This window comes from Pinus tabuliformis, chromosome 1_2, assembly GCF_031772625.1.
Source record: "Pinus tabuliformis cultivar Carrire ecotype Pingquan chromosome 1_2, CPIR1, whole genome shotgun sequence".
NCBI lineage: Eukaryota > Viridiplantae > Streptophyta > Pinopsida > Pinales > Pinaceae > Pinus > Pinus tabuliformis.
The window spans coordinates 1,135,273,141-1,135,296,248 of record NC_142298.1 but is presented as its reverse complement, the minus strand read 5'-3'; the positions used below and the strand labels follow the sequence as shown (position 1 = coordinate 1,135,296,248).

General features: G+C 35.1%; 1 pseudogene; it reads right to left on the bottom strand.

The window, feature by feature from the left end:
• Positions 1-21,267: 21,267 nt before the first annotated feature.
• On the bottom strand, positions 21,268-22,331 carry LOC149210167 (uncharacterized; annotated as a pseudogene).
• Positions 22,332-23,108: the final 777 nt, after the last annotated feature.

Genomic DNA, 23,108 nt, shown 5'->3' with positions numbered 1-23,108 from the left:
GTTGTACCATACTATGACGCTGACTTCGAGTCGATTAAGACTAATCTGGGACCAGTGGTACATACTCTGAGACTGACTTCGTGTCAGTGCAATACTGGTCTGGGACCAGTGAGAGTGGTACATACTATGACGCTGACTTCGGGTCAGTTGAAACTGGTCTGGGACCAGTGGTACACTCTCTGAGACTGCGATACTGGTCTGGGACCAGTGGTACACTCTCTGAGACTGCGATACTGGTTTGGGACCAGTGGTAGGAGTGGTACCTACTATGAAGCTGACTTCAGGTCGGTTGAGACTGGTCTGGGACCAGTGGTACGCACTCCGAGACTGACCTTGAGTCAATGGAGGATGATACTGATCTGAGACCAGTGGAGTTGTACTCACTATGACACTGATTTCGGGTTGGTTGAGACTGGTTTGGGACTAGTGGTACATACTCTGAGACTGACTTTGAGTCAGTATGATACATCCTCGATCATTTCTTCTTCTTCATAATTCGGAAAAAAGCAGAGCAGAACGGAACAATGCAAGAGCAGAGCAGAATAGTACAGATCAGTACAGGGCAGAACAAGACAAAGCAGAACAGGCAGAATAGAGCAGAGCAGGGCAAGGGTCAGGCTATACAGGGCAATGCATTTGATGGATGAATAGTAACGACCGATAGACAGATTGCAGATGAAGTTCTCCCTAGTTGAGAGGGAGTGTTAAAATTGGAAACCAGGGCAAAACTTCATGTGGGTCATCTTATTCATGGTTGATAATATTTTTATTAGATTCCTCTCGTCGAGAGGTGTAGGATTGATATAAATATCATCTGATTCCGATAAGTATTCATGGAGATATGAATTTATTTTGATTATGGAATTATTATCAAGCCGACCTACAACTCATGTAGGCTCAGAATCCCAACAGTCGCATCTATTCAAACACCAACGTTGTGTATAAATATAGGAGGACTTTTCCTCATTTGGACTCACTCATCTCATCACATCTCTCTCTCTCTACTGCGCAGAAAAGAGTCTCTTCTCTACTGCGCAGAAATGGGTCTCTCTCTCACACATGTGAAGCCAGAAGCTGCTGAAACTAAAGCTGCAACTACAGAAGTAAAGATTGACCTGCGTGGACTATAAGATCTCCTCATCTGAACTATGTTGTAGGTTCATCTGAACCTCCTCTAAAAGCTGCAACTTTTGGTGGTGGAATCAAGTCAATCCGACGGATGGTTTGCAAGATATCCACTGCCCTAGTTTGAAGCCGGAAGCTGTCGAAACTGAAGCTGCAACTGTAGAAGTAAAGATTGACCTGTGTGCACTAGAAGATCTCCTCATCTGAACTACGTTGTAGGTTCATCTAAACCTTCTCTGAAAGCCGCAGCTTTTGGTGGTGGAATCAAGTGAATCCGACGGACGGTTTGCAAGATATCGACTAACCTAGTTTGAAGCCGGAAACTGCCGAAACTGAAGCTGCAACTGCAGAAGTAAAGATTGACTTGCATGGACTAGAAGATCTCCTCATCTGAACTGCGTTGTAAGTTCATCTAAACCTCCTCTAGAAGCCACAACTTTTGGTGGTGGAATCATGCCGATCCGATGGTCGGTTTGTGAGATATCGTCTACCCTAGTTTGATGATGAAGCCGCTAATGTTGATGTTGCTGATCTAGGGTTTGCTACTGTTGATATAAATCAAATTTATTGTACTATTTCTCTCTGCTGAATTATTGAAGATAAAAGAAGATTTGATCAAAGGGTTTCCCCACACATTGCAGGGTTTGTCCCTGGCTAGCCGCCACATCTTGTGTCTCTTGTCTTGGCTTGTTTTCTGTCAATTGGTTAATGTTCTATTTGCACTTTACTTTATGTACATGTGATTTCTAATCTGTGGAATATAATAAGAAAAAGAAATAAACTGTTATAAGCATAGAACATACCATAACTTAACATTACCTCAAGAAGAGTTCAACAAAGTACAGCAGTTGTTCCTATGGAAAACTCAGGCTAAAAGGCTGGAAGGCAAAGAAACAATGAAAGGCAGGGCAACGAAGGTGTGAAAACTATGAAAACCACACCAGGACTAGCACCTAGAAACCCAGGAAAGAAAAGAGGCAGGGAAAATCAGAACGAGCTATTGATGGAATGTGGAAAGTTAATGATAGATTAAAGTAAGATGAAAGACCTAACCAGCTACTCCTTTACGAATCTGGTCTAAGTAGTAAAAGAAAACAAAGAATACTTAGTAATAGAATGAAACAAGAAGCTCTGGATTTTTCCAAGAAACAAAATGTTACATTCAAAAAATAAAAGAAATTCACAGCAAATGGCTCAATCATTTTGAGTTTTTAGAAGTCAAAGCAGATAATACAACAGGAGGCATACTCACTCTTTGGAACCCCCAAAAGATTGGCATAATAGATGCTGAGGCATCTAGGAATTATTTATTAGTAGTTATTCAGCCTGTGGGAGATAGGGAGACTTATCTGGTCACGAATGTTTACAGCCCTCAAAGAATGGATTGTAAACTCAGGTTTCTAGATTCTCTTGTGGATCTAAGAGACAAACATGTAGGAGTACCATGGATCATGGGTGGGGATTTCAACATGATCAAATCACTTTCGGAGAAAAAAGGGGGAACGAGAACTTTAAGCAAAGATTCTTCAACATTTCAAACTTTTATATATAATATGAAGCTAGTTGACACTAAGACGAGTAATGGTCTCTTTACTTGGAACAATAAAAGAGGAGGAGAGTCTCAAGAGCCTCAAAGTTAGACAGATTCATAATCTCAAAGGACCTTATGCTCATCAACAAGGAAATGATAGCGAGAATTCTCCTTTTCGGAGGCTCAGACCATTGCCCTGTTCAACTTGAAGTTCAGAACATTGGTACCCCCAGGAACAGACCTTTTAGATTTGAGAACATCTCGCTCACCCACCCAGATTTCATCAGCAAAATTGCAAAATGGTGGACAGAAGATTTCCATATTCAGGGTACAAGAACGTTCCTGCTACACAAAAGACTAAAGCACATCAAGCTCAGATTTAAAGATTGGAACAAGAATAAATTTGGCAATATTTTTGAAGCGAAAAAAGTTGTTGAAGAAATGATCAAGTCACCAAACATCATCAAGACTAGGAGAATTTATGTAAACAAGAGGAAATATTTTGGAGAAAAAAATCTAGAGTTCAATGGCTAAAAGAAGGAGAGCGAAACACTAGATTTTTCCACAAATCCACCATGGCGAATAGATCTCATAATAGGATCTCTTCGATCAAGGACAAGGGAGGTCATCTTCTTAATTCCCATGAAGATATAGAAGCTGTGTTAATTCAGCACTTTTGAGGTATAGCAAAGGAAACCATTTCAGACAGAGAGCATTTTATCATGGACTTAACAAGGCATATACCTAGGCTGGTATCTAGAGAGGATAATTTCAATCTTAATAGGCCAATGACTGAAGAGGAGGTTAGTGAGGTCATCAAAGAAATGCAAAATGGTAAAGCGCCAGGCCCTGGTGGTTTCAATGTGGATTTCTTTAAGGCTTGCTAGAAAATTGTTAAACAGGATATTTTGAATGTAGTGGAATATTCCAGGAGGAATAGAACTATTTTGAAGGTGCTCAATACTTCCTTCATCTCCCTGATCCCCAAACAGGACAATGCTCAAACTCCCGACAGGTTTAGACCCATAGATTTGTGCAATGTGGTATACAAGATAATATGTTGTTGCCAATAGACTCAAACCACTTCTTCCTAATCTAGTTTCTGTGGAGCAATCTGGTTATGTGGAGGGCAGACAAATTCTCAATAACATCATTCAAGTGCATGAGGTGGTGCACTCATTGACAAGCAATAGGAAGGCTGGAATGATAATGCAATTGGACCTAGCCAAAGCTTACGATAAGTTGAATTGGAACTACATCAGAAAGGTCCTTATTGCTTTTGGGTTTGATCATAACTGGATAAGATGGGTCATGGGCCTAGTAACTTCTTCTAGCTTTTCAATTCTGGTTAACGGTTCTCCCTCCGAGATTTTTACTCCTTCAAGAGGCCTCAGGCAGGGAGATCCGCTCTCTCCGTTTCTCTTCATCCTCATGATGGAAGGACTTGGTCGGTCTATCAAGCATGCGAAAGAAGTTGGTAATATCAAAGATCTCCAACTTTCTGAGACTGGACAGGCTTTGACCCATCAACAATTTGTTGATGATACTATGCTACAGGGAATCCCCATGGTCAAAGAAGCACTAGCGTATAAACAAATCCTGTGTGACTTTGCCATGGCTACAGGTATGGAAGTTAATCTCTCCAAATCTAAGATTTTTTTCTTTAATACCAATATTGCTATTCAGAGAAATATCTCCAAAATTCTGGGCTTTCAAAGGGATGTCCTTCCTTCCAAATATTTGGGAGTTCCTCTAACTGATAAACCTTTGCACAAGAGCATTTGGGAGCCGGTGATTAATAAGATGCAGGATAAAATCAGGAAATGGACTATTAGATCTTTAAACTTGGCTGGTCGGTTAGTGCTTACAAAGGTTGTTCTTCAATCAATCCTCGTCTTCATGCTATCAGCCCTTCCAGCTCCTAAAGGAATTTTACAACAATTTAGAACCGTTCAAAGAGACTTTCTTTGGGGTAAGGGGGAGGAAAGAAAGAAATGGGCCTTGGTAGCCTGGGATAAGATTTTCAAACCTAAAAACCATGGGGGTCTTGGATTGGATGATCCGGAAGTACTAAGCAAAGTTTTAGGGGAAAAATTATGGTGGCGTTGGGTAAAAGACCCAAAGGCTCAGTGGGCTAGTATCTGGAAAGAAAAATATGCCAGCACTTGGCAAAATAATGATCACATAAGGATGTCTGGAATCATAAAGGGCTCACACATCTGGAATAAGGCCTGGGAGAATAGAGGCTTAGTACAAAAAATTAGCTTCTGGGAAATCAGAGAGGGAGATCTTGCTTTATTTTGGGAGGATAAATGGCAACAAGAACCTACACTGTTAAGAAAGGACTTTTTGGACCTCAAGATAGAGACAGACACCAAAGGGTTATTTAACTAGTAAAAGATTTTTGGGATCAAACCAATAGTGAAGGAAAGTGGAGAACCTGGAAGAATATTGATTACAGGGATGACAACCCCTTGAAAGAAAAAGCAGAGGCACTTCTGAAAATGTTGGAACAAAGGAAGATTTTAGTTACAGGGGGGCATGACCAACTTAGATGGGGCAACAATAAAGAAGGTACCTTCAATCTTAAGGAGGCAAAACACATACTCCTTGAGTTGGACTCCAATGTACCGGACAGGGTTTGGCAGAACCCATGGAGGCATCAAGGATGGATGAAGATCAAACTCTTCATGTGGCTGGTACATCATAAGAAAATTCTGACTTGGGATAACATTCGAAAGAGGGGTATTTTGGGTCCTTCCAGATGTCATCTCTGTGAAGCCCAAGAGGAAACAATGGAGCACCTTCTCAATAATTGCATTTTCACCTCCAGGTTGTGGGATGCTTTCGCCACTAGTTTCCAACAGACAGACAGGGACAAAGGAAGCATTATCAATACCCTAAACAACTAGAGACGAAACTTCTCTGATTATGAATTTCTTGGCTCAGCTTGGGCTTTAACGCCAAGCTTCATAATATGGAATGTCTGGAAAGAAAGGAACAATAGAATCTTCAAAAATGAAAAGAGTTCCCCCCAACGTCTTTTTCGAGCAGATATTAAGACAGCTTAAGGAGACGGTAAGTAATATAGTTTGAACTTCCCCTCAGAATCCACCTTCAGAAGCTAAAATGCAGATACTTCTTCAGTTGGGTATGCAGGGGATTATACCACATGGCTTGGATAGGAAGGTAATGAAACTAGATACTGAGCAGAACTATTGGCATCCTCCCCCTCAAGGTTTTTTGAAATTCAACATTGATGGGGCTTCAAAAGGCAACCCAGATATTGCTAGCTTTGGAGGGGTGTTAAGGGATGAAAACGGCGGTATCCTTTTCATCTTCCATTGCCATTTAGGAAGAGCCACTAACAATATGGCGGAATTAATGGCTCTTGAGCAATGTTTAGAATTCCTGAAGCAGGATAATCTCCAAAATATAATTGTCGAAGTTGATTCTGAGTTAATCATTAACTCGGTCAAAAGAATCAGCTATGGCACGGAGCCGGAAAAAGTCTCAAAACACTGGAGGTTGCTCCAGGTCTTTCAAAGGATTAAGCTTCACCTCCTGTGCTTACGTACAGTGAGATTTAACCATGTGCGAAGGACGGCAAATAAATTGGCAGACATTCTAGCCAATCAAGGGGTGCTTTGTACCAAAAGCAGGGTCGCACTGAGTTGGCAAGAGATGCCTTAGAATAAATTAAAGGCGCATTGTCACGACTAGGCGGATGAGGACAGGATGGTGTTTCGAAACAGAGCCACATAGGCGGGGTCTAGCTAATTTGGATTCATTATGAAGTGTTTTTTCCGAAATGAGGTCATTTTTGGGAGGCAGGTCACTGTCGGCCTCCTTAACCTTGGTAAGTACAAGCACAGAAGTTTCAGATGGAAGTTGCGCGACAGACATTGTTTCTCGGATGGTCAGCTGAACGGATGGATCTTCATCCTACATTGGTTCATGCACTAGCGGAGATAGGTTGGGGCGAGTGGTCGGAGTCCTGGCTTTCTCGGCAGCCTTAAAACTCCCGTCTTTCTTTCTGTGGACGCAATACCGTTCTCGGGGTGGTTTATGGTTTATTGCAGGCCCTTCAAGTTGGAAGCGGTTTTTCGGAGTTGGGAGTGATTCCACTCACCAAGCAACACGTGGCCAAGGGAGGGGAAGGAATACCACCCACATCGCGCGCTAATTCTCGGTGTTGTTGGCTCGTGCGATATGATCCTCAGCGATCGGATCAAGCAAGACGGATCTACGGTCAGGAATAAGCGAGCATGTTGGTGGGTCCAGGTTTATTGCGTGGTTAATAGTCGTGCTTCTAGGTATTGCAATATCATCCTCAGTCGTTGGATCTGGCGAGGAGAATCGACGGTTAAGAATAAGTATGTAGGTCCGGGTGAGGAATATCTTCCGTGCTTGTTTCGCATCATGGTGGGAATCGATGTATTTCGCGCGATCTACATGCTCGAGGGTTATTCCCCCATTCGGACCCGAAATCCTTTTCGATTGGTCCCTATTTCCTCATCGAGTCTGATTCTAATTTTAAAGTGGCTGCTTGTTTCTGGCCCGATTTGAGCCTCATCCGTCAGATCTCTGAGGGGAGATCGAACGGTCTCGGCTTTGTCTGTTTTTCGAGGGTTTTGTAGTTTTGTTTGCGGGACCTTGGCTCAGTGTTTTAGCCTTTAGCTCGGTGCCCTCGGTTTTAAGAGGCTAGTTTTTTCTTTGGCCCACAGTTCCTTGAGGACTGTTGTATTTTATGTAATTTGTTCTCCGATTTAATGAAATAGAAGGTACGACTCTTGCTTCAGCAAAAAAAGAAACTCGTTTACTCCATTAACTCGGTAAGCAAAGTACCGCCTTATTTTCCCATGATAGAGCCCATCCAGTCCAAGTTTTGAACTTGAATGTTCTCATACCACCCATAAACACCCCACCTTAATCTCGGTGAAAAGCGTTCACTTGTTAATCCACTCTCCCTTGTATAGTTAGAGAGATGGGATAATTAAAAAAAAAAAAAATTGCCTTCAAAACTTGAAACAAATGTCACCGTTGTGTTCGTCTCTGCGAGATGTTTCCAACAATGTAAAATTTTATCCCAATCCGACATCTGGTTCAAAAGTTATGGCTTTTCAAAGTTCCACTACCCCATCATCCATGTGCCATGTGACATCCACATGGCAGTGCATCCAGCCTCTCATTCATCCACTTGGCATTAGGACATTAGTTGTCGACCCTTTCATGTGTTGGATTTTCACAACCCTCACGCTATTTAAATGTGAACACACACACACATATATTAATCAGTGCCCCATTTGACTTATAGTTATATATACGTATATTTATGCTTAATTGACGGGTCCTCTATTAGTGACAACATTCTCGTTTCCCGAGCTCTGTTACCGAGCCCATTTTATTTTATGCATGCAAGGATTGCTCTAGAAATGACCTTCTAGGTTGACCTGTCTCATGGGTCCATCCCCACACCAATATAATAACAGTCGAGATCGCGTGGGGGCCACCATTTCCCGAGCTTACGTCATTCTGCTCATTTTGAAACGTAGTTTCCATTGAACTACCAGGAATCAACCTCCAAGCGTATGTGCTTTGGTGGGCCTCTCCTTTTGTGCAGTTAACGCTCCTGATTGGTCCACAACTCTCAGTCTTACCTAACAGCGCTCGTGACCTTGCTCCTGCCACGACAACCCAGTGATGAGCGGCAAGCCATAAATCCCATGCTATAGGGATTTTAATGCCTTATAGTACCCCTTTAAGAGTACTATGATGGGGCCAGCAATCGCTTAGAAACTTCACCATACATGCATGGGCATGTAACGGGACAACTTTCGGGCCGGGAAAGGACTCCACCGTCACCGGAAAATACTGACGCCACATGCAGGACCTCCAATGTCAGACGAAGTGGATGGGCAGGACAAATTGGGCGCGCGCCGAACAGTGGATCGATTTGAAATTTGAATTTCTCTGCATTCATTGTGAAAATTTACAATGTATCTGCTTTTCTCATTCTCGTTCTCATTCTCAGACAGAGGGCACCAGAAAAAGCAAAACGATTCATCTGTAGCTGCTCTATGCCTTGGTCCTCATACTGTTCACATATATTTTTCTTGATATTTATGTGAACCACATGCACATATTTGGCTTTCTTGGCATTGAGTTTTGCATTTCTGCGGCTTGCAAACGCCCAGGCTTAACTGCGCAAGTGTTTAAGCATAATCAAATATTCTCATATAAATACTCGTGAGAGAAAAATATAGTTTCTTTTCCGCTGGTAAAAAAATTGGTTAATAATAATTTGTTTACATTCTAATCAATTTTTTTTAATATTACATTCGGGTAAAAAAATTAAACAAAAAAATATTGATTTTTTTAATTAATAATAATGTGTTAAAAGGGATTGTATAAATAAGTTAAAAGACATCATATAAATATAGGTTTGACATGATTCTTTGCCAATGGAAATATCAAGAAGATATTGATTTTAGAATTTTTTTATTTAATAATATATATTTATATAAGGGAGTTGACAATTTGGTTGGTTTCATAAATATGAGATCTTTTGGTTGGTTTTACAAATATGGGATACATGTGTGATAGCATTATAATTTTTTAGGTAAGTTTTCACGATCTCCCATATGAAACTAAAAATTGATTATATATTTATATTTATTTTATATTTTCATCAATTTATAATAAAAAAAATTCCCAAAATTTTTTATTTATAAAATTTAACCTTATAAAAAAATTATACCTATTTTGAAACAAATATTTAATAAATTTATATTCATATTTCTGAGTTACTAATATATAAGGTTGGTTTTTTTCGTACTAAAAAACGATACTGTATAGTATTTTGATTTACATATGTATAGTATTTTGATTTATATAAATAATGTCCATAAATATTATAAAATGAATGAAAATGTTAATATGAACATGAAATTTTAAGTTTAGGGCAATATTGCAATTTGCATAAAATAATTAAAACCATTTTTTAAAATATTAAATAAAGTATCAAAATTAAAAAGAAAAAACTGTGATTATTATAAAAGAAAAATAAATAAAAATTTAAAAATATGCTAGGTAATTATTGTAAAATTATAATTGGAATAAAATATTATAATTGGTAATATTGTGGAGTTTTGTTTTCTATTTTTAGATTAGATTTAATGTTGTAAGTTTATTTTTAATAATTTTATTTATGTCTATAAGTATATTAATATTGAAAAAAAAGTTAGATATAAGTGTATTTATATTGAATAAGGGTGTGAGATTTTTTTTTTTTATATATATAAATATTAAGTGTATATTTAAGATTTAATTAAAAATAATTATCTTTATCCTTACAATTTAATGAAAGTATCTGATTAACTTTATTAAATTACTTGTGTTTTATAAATTAGGATCTCTAATGATTTACTTATTAAAAGGTTAGTTTTTTTTCCACGTAGTTGATTAACTTCCAATCCTAAGATTTTGGTCCTTGCCAACCTTATTTCCACAATTTTTTTCTTTGGTTGCATTAATATCTTAAGCGGATTGGAATTCATCTATCATTTAATTTATATGACTAAGCTAATTAATATAAAATATCAATATTTAGATAAAAATGAAATAATTTATTTTTATTTTTCTTCTAAAATTTGATGATCATTTCTTTCTCTATGTATATCTAATTGTTATCGTAATTTATACAATAAATTCATTTTTTAAATCAATTTAAATTATTATTTTAAAAAATTATTAAAAAATAAATACAATTTAAATTTTATAAATATCATAATTAAAATATATATAAAATTGAATGCATAAATTTTAAGACTAAAATTAAGAATATAATAAATATGATAAAATTTAATAATATATTAAATGCATATTTTAAAAGAAATGAGAATGATAATCACCAAATATGATTTGAGATTTTAACAATATTACTCTTATAATAAAAATAAAAAAATCTTATTTAATAATTTAATTTGAAATATGGTTTGTTCATTATAAAATTAGTGTATGCACTAATAGTGATGTATACATGTGGCAATTGTAATTTTTTCATTTCATAAACTTCAAAATCCTAGTATTTTTTAAACCATCACCTCCAAACTTCAAACTTAATAATGCTACAAACAAAACCAACCAACCCACCTTGCTCTTTTTTCACTATCTTTCAAAAACCAGAAAAAAAAAAAAAAAAAAAGAATTATACCAAATTAACTTTTTTTTACAAAATGCTTAATATAAACTCAATATCCCTTTTCCCAAAACACTTCTAAAATAAATAAATTATTGTAATATTGTGTTTAATAGCAACCCGTAGATTCATTTACCCATAAATGATTAAATAATCAAATATTTTGAGATGCAAATGATTTTTAAATGAAAAAATTGAGGAAAGGTTTGCACTTATAGAGGTTTGATTTCTCTTGACTATTTGTAAATCTATAGATTTATATTGATAAACTATTTTAACTATAAATTTTTGACATTAAATTATTTATGTTTCATATTCTCTACTTTAAAATGTGAATAAATGCCACATATTTGGAAATAGAAAACATATATCCATAAGGTTATATATATAGACTAATAAAAAATAAAAATATAAGAAATATTTTAATTTAAATTATTTTTTCTCTATATATATAATTATGTTTTTAATATGAACATAAAAATATTTTACTTATAATTATCATAAATAAATAAAAGTAAAATAATCAATATGTGATAATGTTTTGGTGAAGCATTTTTATAGGATAAATGAAGAAATGTAAATAACCAAAATAAAATATTTAAATAAACTTAGTATATATTAAAGAAATAAAGTGATACTACAATTATTTTAGGGTATATAAAAATAGATGAACGAAATTATAAATTTCATATTTAAATTAGGATAGAACTATTTTGAATCTAGATTTACCAAGCACATAGAGGAATCAAATCTGTCAAATTGCAAATCTCATTCTAAGTGTAAAACTTGAGTAAAGGTTTACATATGGAGCTTTGATTCCTCTAAGCTCTTGGTAGATCTAGAATTATGATGAATCTATGCTAATATTGAGCAACACAATAGTAAATTTTTAACTTAAAAAAATTATTTTTGTTCACTTGTCTTATATAATATATACCAGTGTTAAGATGAATCTATGCTAGTTTTGACCAACACTCTAATCAAATATTTTAGCTATACGTTTTTTTTTTTCCACTTGTTTTATATAATATATAAGTAGTTCACATTAAAATATTTTATTTATGACTCTCAATCTCCACATTAAAATGTCAGTACATATAAAAATCTAGTCGATATGATCTAATCTCTCTCCCCATATATATATATATATATATATATATATAGATATATATATATAAACCAAGGATTAAGAGGGATGAAATATCTCAAAATGCAAACATTTTTTAATGTAAAATTCAAGGAAAATTTTGCACCTTTAGATATTTTATTCCTTTGGACTAGTATTGGTAGATCCATAGTTAAATGGATCGAGGTTGGTTTTGGGAAACACACTAAAAAAATTGTTTTAATTATAATATTTTTTATTTTCACTTGTTTTATATAATTTATAAGTAGTTGACATTGAAATATTTTATTTATGATTCATATTCTCCACATTAAAATGTTAATACAAAGAGAAAACATCTATCTTTATAAAATGCTATACATTTTTCTAAAACCCCAAGTTATTATAAATCCAAGGCAATAATATTAAACCCAAGCGATTAATATTATAAACCCAAAGCATATAAACTGAAATATAAATATTATAAACCCTAAAATAAATATGGTTGACCGTGGTTGGCCATGGTTGACCATGGTTCATTTTCATATTTAGAAAATATTTGTCACAATGTGGCATTCAACCATGGTTGACCATTCTTGAGCATGATTGATTTTCAAATCAAGCCAATCTTTGTGACAATGTGACGTTGGGCCATGGTTAATTTTCATATTGAGAAAATCTTAGTCACAATGTGACATTGTGTTGAAAAAGGTGTAACTAGGTTCAGTCTTCATAATGAAATGATCTTTGTAAATGATGAAATAAAAGAAATAAAATTATTTTTGTATGCCTTGTTGCGTGGGTTTCATGAGCAATAGGTTTATTTGTTAGTGGCTCACATTGAGAGCCTTGGGATTTATTATTAAGTCAAAGAGTCAATGTCATGTATGAAGAAGCTCTTCTTGAGCTTATGTTTAATGTATACAAGTCTATAGAAATGTCAAGAAGCCCTCCAAATGATAAGCACAATCTTCTTCATCATGTCGGCCTGCAAAATGAATTAAAAAAATCATGTCGGCTCAAATAAAGAGACACAACGGTTCCCTCTCTCATGTCGGCATATATGCAAGGCAAACCACTATATATAGGCGTGAAAAGGATCTACATTATAAGAAGGATAGGAACTCAGATCATTTGAAATCTTGGACAAGTACAGTGGTTTAGAAATATCCGATGAGTACAGTAGTTCAGTGTTGTGGATGAATAAGGATCTTTGTGTTTTTCGGTGATGTCTCGGCCTCCTCATAGTATTAATGAAGTAATGTCTCGACATACTAAGATGTAGTCCCATTTTCCACATATGTGTAATGAAGATCTCTCAGTAATATACTCTTGGCATACCTTTGTCTCAACATACAGTCTCGACATTCTTGTGAAGAGGAGGATCTTAAACTATCACTCTCTATCTCAGCATACGTTTAAGATGCAACTATAATTTGAGCATAGAAGTAATCATAGTTAATACATAGTCATAAGCATGATGAAGATCTTGGTATATATATATACATATCTTAGTATAAAGATCTCGGTGTTATGGTGAAAGTCTTAATGGAGGAGCAGCAATGATCTTAGTCGAAGAGTAGCAATGATCTTAATAAAGGTGTTGCGATGGTGCAACTATAATGATATATGCGGTGCAATAATGATGACCTCAGTGAAGAAACAGTGATGATGATGATCTCAGCAGCAACAAAGAAGAGGATTGGTGTCTTGGTCTTGGAGTGGCCTAATAGGTCAAGGGTAATGGTCTTGGTATTCGTCAATTGGAATCTTTATAAGAAAAATTTTGTGTACTGGGTTTTCCTCTTAAAGAGTGAGAGGTTTTGGCCTTGGCAGAAAGCCAACATCTTGTGTCCTTGTCTCTTTTGTTTTGGTAACTATTTGATGAACTAAGAATGCACTCTAATAATAAAAAGTGAAGATAGTGCTAATAAGAAACAGTTAAAAATATCTCACAAATAGTTATCCTGGTGAGAAGAATCTTATTAACATAATTTGCCCTAGATTCTTCAACATGGTATCAAAGCTAAGGTGCTGAAGTCAAAGGAAGGGAGGCAAAAAGATATATTCAAGGATCATTTTTCAAGAAGGGCATCAAAGAAAGTTGAAGGGTTTTGTGTTTCAAAACCTACTTCAGGGATTGAAGGATCAGTCTACAACAACAGTATACAATGGTAAGGGCTTTTGTCTATATAATTAAGGAGAAAGTCTACAACAACAAGACAATTTAGTCCTACAGCAAGGTTGATTTGGATCCTTATCTAAAGTTCTAGGATCAAGTAATCTTAGTCAAAAGATGAAGCGTTCAGAACTCGAGTACATATCAACAATTTTGGTGTCTCCCACAGTTTCAGTCTATGTCATACAGTGATCTCAATAATAACATGATGGCATCATAATAGTGACAATCACTACCTCAGATTGAATCATTTGCTATAAAGAATACAGTCTTGACAACTCATATTCATGATACTCGATGGCATATTGAAGTAGACCATCTGCAACATAGCGCTCAGAAATAGGTCCAGGTACTATAAGGTGATCATAGAAAGTAACCTTGATATTCTATGATTCTACATGATGATGAATACTACAAGGTTCACATGTGTGACAACAAGAATTCCTAGATGTCTTTCCGAAAAAAATTATCAGGCTTCCCACAAAAATAGAAATTGATTTCAATATAGAGCTAGTTCCAGGAGCTACCCCAGTGTCAAAATCCCCTTACTGAATGAGTATGCCTGAATTAACAAAGCTTAAGGTGCAGTTACAAGAGTTGCTAGATAAAGGGTACATTTGCCCAAGTGTATCACCTTGGGGAGCCCCAATGTTGTTTATGAGAAAGAAAGATGGGACCTTGCACCTATGTCTCGATTATAGGCAACTAAATAAATTAACTATTAAAAACAAGTACCTGTTTCCAAGAATCGATGATTTATTTGATTAAGTCAAGGGAGCGACTCAATTTTCTAAAATTGATCTATTGTCAAGGTATCATCAAATCAAAATAAAAGTGCGAGTAATCTGCAAGACAACATTTTGAACCCATTATGGTCTTTATGAATTTGTCGTCTTACCGTTCGGGCTTACTAATTCCCCCGCAACTTTCATGAGTTAAATGAATAGTATTTTCACCCTTACCTAGATAAATTTGTTTTGATTTTTATTGACGACATTATTATATACTCAAGGAACTTAGAAGAGCATAAGGAGCACCTTCAGATAATGTTGAAAACCTTAAGAGAAAATTAGCATTATGCTAAGTACAACAAATACGACTTTTGTGAGGATCAAATTCAAAATTTTCGGACAGAACAAGTGAGTGAACACAAGCTATTAAGTGACAGATAAAAGAAAATAAACATAAGTACCGTATCATTGTAGGATAGCTGCTATGATTTCGAGGAGGGAGGCTCTAAAATGAAGCGAAGGAAAAATTTTGGAAGGTGATTGTAGCTGCTACAATAGGACTTTATAATAGGCTTGCCCAAATCCAGAAAGAAAAATTATTCTATCATGGTAGTGGTGGATAAGTTGAGAGAAAAAACTCATTTTATCCCTATCACATATACTTACAAAATTGTTGAAATTGTAGATATATTTATGAGGGAGATATTTCGGTTGTATGGCATGCCAAAAGTAGTTATTTCTGAACGGGATGTAAAGTTTACTTCTGCATTTTGGAAAGCCCTTTTTACTGGGTTAGGCACTCATATTCAATTCAGTACAACATACCATCCACAAATAGATGGGCAGACCGAACGAGTTAATCAAGCCCTAGAAGATATGCTACGAATGTATGTGATGTAATAACCAACCAAATGGGAGGAATACCTTCAATTTGTTGAATTTTCATACAACAACAATTATCATGAATCTTTGAAAATGAGCCATTATGAAGTGTTGTAGGGAAAAAGGTGCAGAACACCTACAAATTGGAACAATCTTGAAGATAAGTTAATCCTAGGGATTGATATGCTTGTGGAAATGGAACAAACAGTGAAGAAAGTTTGATAGAATCTGAAGGTTGCCCAAGATAGGCAAAAAACATATGTTGATAAAAAAAACACTTATAAAGAGTTTCAGGTAGGAGAGCATGTATACATGCGAATTAAAGCCAAGAAAAGTAGCTTAAGGTTGGGTGGAAGTGCAAAGTTAGGGGATCAATATTTTTGTATATGAAGTGTGGGTGTAAATTTATGAATAATGAGAGTAAAGGTGTGCATTTGTGTACCTTCATCCAGACTCAATTGTATATAAAGAGAGAACTATGATATTTCAAAAATTGTAGGTAAAACAAGTGACTTCAAGTTTTTATCCAATGAATTTCTAGGAGGGATAAAGAATCACACTTGCAATGGGCCCTATCATGGTACTAATGGTACTAGGTATATTAAGTTACAATCATGACTTCAAGGCATGTAACACAAATTATCATTTTGAATGGGCTATATCATGGTACTAGGTGTATCAAGTTACTATTATAAGACAACACAATTGTTATGATTATTAACTCTCTTTTTTCAAGTCTTTTTTTTAATTATTAGACATTGTCATAATTTTGATTTGTTGGAAGTAAAATTATTTAAGCTTGCTATTAGTTCATTTTCTTTACATTAATTTTTTATATAGTTTTGAAAAGTTTATATATATAAAGATATATATATATATATATATATATATATATATATATATATATATATATATATATATATATAGTCTTGAGGGTTAATTGGTTGAGTCCTGTTATTAAAGTACCATAGTTATTGAGATGTCACTCGTTCAATTCTTTCAGCATTCTCGAGGTCAGACTCCGTGGTTGAGTCGACAAGAAGTGATCCCTTTAGGTGGATTTGCCTGTTACAAATATTCCATGGACGTAGCAGTTTTATTTGTTACAAATATTCCATGGACGTAGCATTCACCGATCTCCACGGTTCATCAATTCTTTCTTGCCATTGTTTGAAGAGTATATTGATGGGATGTAAATCCTTAAATGACCAAGATAACTTGTAAGACTAAAAAAACATAAGATAGAAATCATTGAACATGTTTCTTTATGCAAGAATGACATTTTGATATAACTTGAAATTGCATTAGGGTTATTTTTGTTTCCAGCACTATCAACCATGTATTGACATATTTGAAAATGGATATAAGCTCTCATTTCTCCTTGCAAATTGTTTGCTCATTCTTTAAAATGTAGTTGCAACCCTTAATGTTCTTACAAGTTTCTTTGTGGCCTTGATAACTTCCATAGATTTGTGGACTATTTTTTATTGAGGGTAAAGTAAACAACCAAAGTTGAGAGCTAGGGTATCCCACTAGGCATAGAGTAAACAGTGACACAGTGCTATGTTAAGGCACTCCATGGTGTAAGGTCACTGGTTCGAAACTCTGTGGGCAAAAGTCCATACATGCTAAGAGTTGGTGTGGCCCAAGCCACGTGTGATCCCTTAGTAATTTTGATGACTTAGATGCCCCTAGGTTGTGGCTACTCAAGCCATAGATTAGTCATGCAAGTCACAAAAACTAGCAAACAAAAAGTTGAGAGTTAGAGTGTACTAAGATTGTCATTGGCAATGTCAAAGCCAATATGGGAATCAATTTAGGCATCATTGATATGGACATAGCTCATAATGTTGGTGGAAAATTAAATTTCATTTATAAGGAGTTGTTGATGATTTTCAATTATGGGTGAACACTTTCCTAGTTTGAGTTTTCCTTTTTCTCTTGCTCATGTATTTTGGTATCTACCTTTTTTTATTTTACATAATCTTTTTTTTATTATTTTTATTTTTATTTTTTATTTTTATTATATTGTGGGGTTTAAACATCTTCCATATATGTTTGTAGTAAATTATGAATCAATATTGTCTTTGTTTTATGACATGAGCATTGTTGGATTGTTCATTTCAAAATAAGAGAGAATAGACATTTAAAATGTTCAATCAATTAAAAATTCCTTACCAAAGAACTAGCTTATAGCTATTTATTTTTTTTCATTTGAGTAACTAGAATGCATGATCGAATTAACTAGAATTCAAACCTTCTAGATCCATCCTTGGTTCCAAGCCCTTATCGCATCATAATATCCTTTGCCCTTATATATTATTATAGGGTCATATTGTTATTGCACAATCAACTTTGTTCAATAAAATTAGGGCATTGTAATTTCTAGCACTCCAAAAATTTATATAGCTTACATTGCATCAAGATCTGTATAAATCTAAACATGAAGTGTGATGTGTAACTCTCAACCTAGCCACTTACCTTTTCATTATGATGCACCCATTGAGGTAATAAGCTGAAATATCCAAAAGAAATAAAATTAGTGAAGTGCTTATTCAAAAAGCCAAAAGTCTTGCTTTTGATACAATTGGACAATCAAAAGTCTTGTTTTGGATGTAACTGGAGAATGGAATTTTACTTTAGTATCTACAACATGTTGGAGGAGGATTTGTTGAGGGTTAAGGAAAAATAATGGAATTTTATTTGGGTATCTATAACATGTATTTTAGTAGCATAGATCTATCTTAAGTACGAATCTAACATGAGCCGAGAGGGGTTAAATTTCTTCAGGTGCAAACTTATTTTAGAATGCAAAAATAATGTGTAGCATTTCATTGTCTAATTGTATTTTTGAATGCTATAGAGATTACATAACTTAAACTTGTATGTCCAAAAAATCTTTGTTGTATTTGAAAATATATATATATATATATATATATATTAAACTGTAAAATACTAACACCATACCACTTCAAACTTTTTATTTTTAAGTATACTTCAATATTAATTCATATTAAAATATTATTTTCATAATTCACATTGGATATTTTATTATATACAATAGTAAAGTATATTCTTTTAACATTTTTTTTTCGTATATAGATATATATGAAGTTTCAAATACCATTGGTTGTCAAAACTTGGGAACCCAATAACAAAGGTTAAAATTTCATATATATATATAATGTTAAAAAAAATATTTTAATGTTGTGTATAATAAATATCTAATGTGACTTACTAATAAAATAGTTTAATATGAATTAATATTCAGGTATACTTAAAAATATATTAATATCTGTATTCAGGCTTCTGTGATCCATAATAAATTAAGAAAAGTCTTTCGGTAGAAATCACATAAGAGAAATTTTTAGCACTTTGCTTCACATTGGCTATAAAATGAAGATATTTTGTGAATTTTATGAATTACTATTCACTTAGAATTAAAAATATATTAATAACAAACAAAAACCATTTTAATGTGTGTTGGTCTATGTTGGTTATAGCCAACATTGCTTTTCTATTTAGAGAATATTTTATTTTTATTTTAAGAGGGACACATGTCAACTCCAAATTAAGCTCGGACATACTTACACATAGCCCCTTGTTAGAGGAAGAGTTGTTAACGGTTAAGGAAAGATAATGTTAGTTTGTTTGGGTTTCTAATGTAAGTTTATTTGGGTTTCTATAACATGTTGGAAGAGGATTCATTGGGGGGTAAGGAAAAATGATGGAATTTTATTTGGAAAAGATAATGGAATTTTCTTTAAGTTTCTATAACATATTGGAAGAGGATTTGTTGAGGGGTAAGGAAAGATGATGGAATTTTATTTGGGTTTCTATAACATCTTGGAAGAGGATTTGTTGAGGGGTAAGGAAAGGTGATGGAATTTTATTTGGGTTTCTATAACATGTTTGAGGAGGATTTGTTGGGAGTTAAAGAAAGAGGCAAAGGTTTTTCTTCAAACACACTTCGACAATGAAATTTATTGGGGTGTCTATCACATGTTGGAAGAGGATTTCTTGAGGGTGAAGAAAAGATAATGGAATTTTATATGGGTTTCTATAAAATTTTATTGGAGATTAATTTGTTGAGAGTTAATTAAAGAATCCAAAAACCCTAAATGTGACATTTAAAGCCCTAATTCTAAAGAAAAATCTTTTGAAATCTTTCGAGGACCATAAACTAATTTCTTAATTACTCAATTTATAAGATCATCACAAATATCCTAACAAATAGCTTGAAGAATGTATTATCATAGTTATCTTGGAAGAATAATTTGGATTTCTCTTCAACCAAGAAATTCAAAATGTTATAGGGTCATCTTAAGATGCTATAGAATCATCTTAGGAAATGAGAAACTATGTGGTAGGAATGATCCTTAAATGAGATGCTCTATACAATGGAAGTTTCATGAATCTTAGAAAAATGACACTTTGTCAAAACCAAGATATTTTCAAATTTGTATATGTAAATGAAAATGACATTTTGTCAAAATCAATATATTTTCAAATTTATACATGTAAATGCTTAGTGTTTAAATTCCTAATATATATATTTAATTTTAAACTAAAAATATTTTGTAGAAGACCAATAATAAGATGTTATTTCTTCTTCATTATTCTTTTAATTCAAAATCAACAACTTAATAATAAAAAATTATAATAAAAAAATTTCACTTTTATTTTTTAAATATTACATCTTATTTTTTATTTTATTTTTTAAATAATTATAATATTTTAATCTAATTTGTATTGTTTTCACCCTCTCACATAATTGTTTTTGGTCTTATTTTTATTTTAACTGATTTATCTTCTTCCACTTTTATCTTAATATATAAATTAAAAATAAAAATTATAAACCCATTTTATAATTAAAATTTAATATTAAATACATATCAAATACAACATCTATATACGACTTCAAAAGCATAAAGACATGCAACGCTTTTCTTCACAATGATCATCATTTCTCTCTCTTTTTTATTATTGATTACCATTTGTTTTAATTTGCTTAAGCCTTCATAAGCTAAACCGTTTCTCTTACTACTTATCCATAATAATCTATTTTAAATATGTTCAACTGTTATCTCTGATCAAAGTACAATTTCTTTTAAATTGGTCAGAGATTCCATAAGCCAAACGCTACAATTTTTGGTGAACTCCAAATTTACAGTGCCGTTTGAAGGATGTTCAACTATCAACTCAGAACTTTTCTTAAATCAAACTTACCCATACTTTCTACTTTACAAAGTATCATAAAAAGCAGACTGGCTCTATCAATTCAAAACGCCCAACACTTTTCTAGCATGATTTTCAACCTGTGTCTAACTGCAAAAATATAAATAAAAGCGAAAGAGAAAGCTAAATAAGATCCCTCCAAGAATAAAATAGGCCAGTAAATTCCATGTGATTATGTCTTGTTCCTTTCTTTTGATGATCAGAGATGGCAGATGGTCAGTGGAAAGAGAGCAACAGCGGTGAACATGAAAGGAGGGCGTGAGGTAGGTTAATGAGTTAAGGCCAAAAGTGGGCGTAGAAGCCATGCCATCTGAGATCTGCAAGAAGCTTTTTTCGCATTTTGCCTGGTGATCTTACCAAGTAGTTCCACATGGATGGGTGATTGTAGTGAACCTCCACAAAGAGCTCGTCCACAATGAGAGGCATCTCTGGATCGCTGAGCCATCCCCTCAGAATCGGCCACTCGCTTCCCTCGATGTCCATCTTTACAACCACCGTATCAGTCGCTTTCATTTGCAGCTCCCCTTTCATAAACCTCGTTATATTTATGACATTGCTGGCTTTATCATCTCAGTCTGACACAAAGCTGTAGTGCAGCTGGTGCGGAGGTTGGGGAGTGGCCTTTACAGTGAGGGAGGAGGGATTCGTCTGTGCCACGTTACTCTTCGTCAAAACCAAGTGGGCTCGGCTTTTGCAGGAGCTTGGAATCGACTTCGAAGGCGTGAATGTCGATGAAATCGAAGGGGTACATGCGAAGAAACCAGGCTAGGCTGGTGCTGAATGCATTAGCAACCAGATCCAGCAGAACCCGTCGCTGTCTGCGATGGAGATCGATCGCCTTGGAAGGCAGAAGCCACGGCAAGATGTGCGTTTTGTCCTGCACATCGTTGGAAAATCGGAGGGCGAAACCTCTGCGGAAATTGTTGCGATCGTCGAGCTTCTCAGTGAGATGACCTTTTAGAGGGCAGGCAGCTGCCTCCTATCCACATCATCTGACGCCATGGATTCTCAACCTGATCTTCATCTTTGTCCAAGAATCCTTCTCTCGTCCCGCACAACTCGCTGCTGTTTTTGGCCATGGCTTCCCATTCATTATGCTTAAACACTTGCGCAGTTAAGCCTGGGCGTTTGCAAGCCGCAGAAATGCAAAACTCAATGCCAAGAAAGCCAAATATGTGCATGTGGTTCACATAAATATCAAGAAAAATATATGTGAACAGTATGAGGACCAAGGCATAGAGCAGCTACAGATGAATCGTTTTGCTTTTTCTGGTGCCCTCTGTCTGAGAATGAGAACGTCTGTCTGAGAATGAGAACGAGAATGAGAAAAGCAGATACATTGTAAATTTTCACAATGAATGCAGAGAAATTCAAATTTCAAATCGATCCACTGTTCGGCGCGCGCCCAATTTGTCCCGCCCATCCACTTCGTCTGACATTGGAGGTCCTGCATGTGGCGTCAGTATTTTCCGGTGACGCTGGAGTCCTTTCCCGGCCCGAGAATTGTCCCGTTACATGCCCATGCATGTATGGTGAAGTTTCTAAGCGATTGCTGGCCCCATCATAGTACTCTTAAACCGCATTGAATACCCAATAGCATAGGAAATATTGCTCGCCGTGATGAGCTAACCCAGCACTCCCTTGAGTGTTGCACTTGCGCATTATTGCCTGCAGGAGATGGACTTTGGAACAAATATATTCTCGTCCACTGCTAGTAGATTCACTATCCAAGAGGGTCCCACCTTCCACTTTCTAACATCGCAATAAGCCTTCTTTACACAAGATTAGTACTTCCACCAACTAATGCACGATTTCCACATCATCCCAACCTACTCCACATTACTGGCCCTACCATGCTATCCCAGTGCTCATCATCCCAACATTTATCAAGTACGACTTCTTGTGGCCTTTCAAGAATGCAACCTCTAAAGCTTACATCATCTCGAGTTTCCCCTCGGTTGTTGATCTCTTTATCTTGATCTTGGCTACTTGTTACAAGAGTGTTCGCTCTTGATCACAAGTCTGGTCATGAGGGCATAAGGAAAGAATCAGTTAACAATAAGGCTCCTTATAAGGACTTATCCTGTGCATTGATTCACTCTCCAATGAAATGGGTT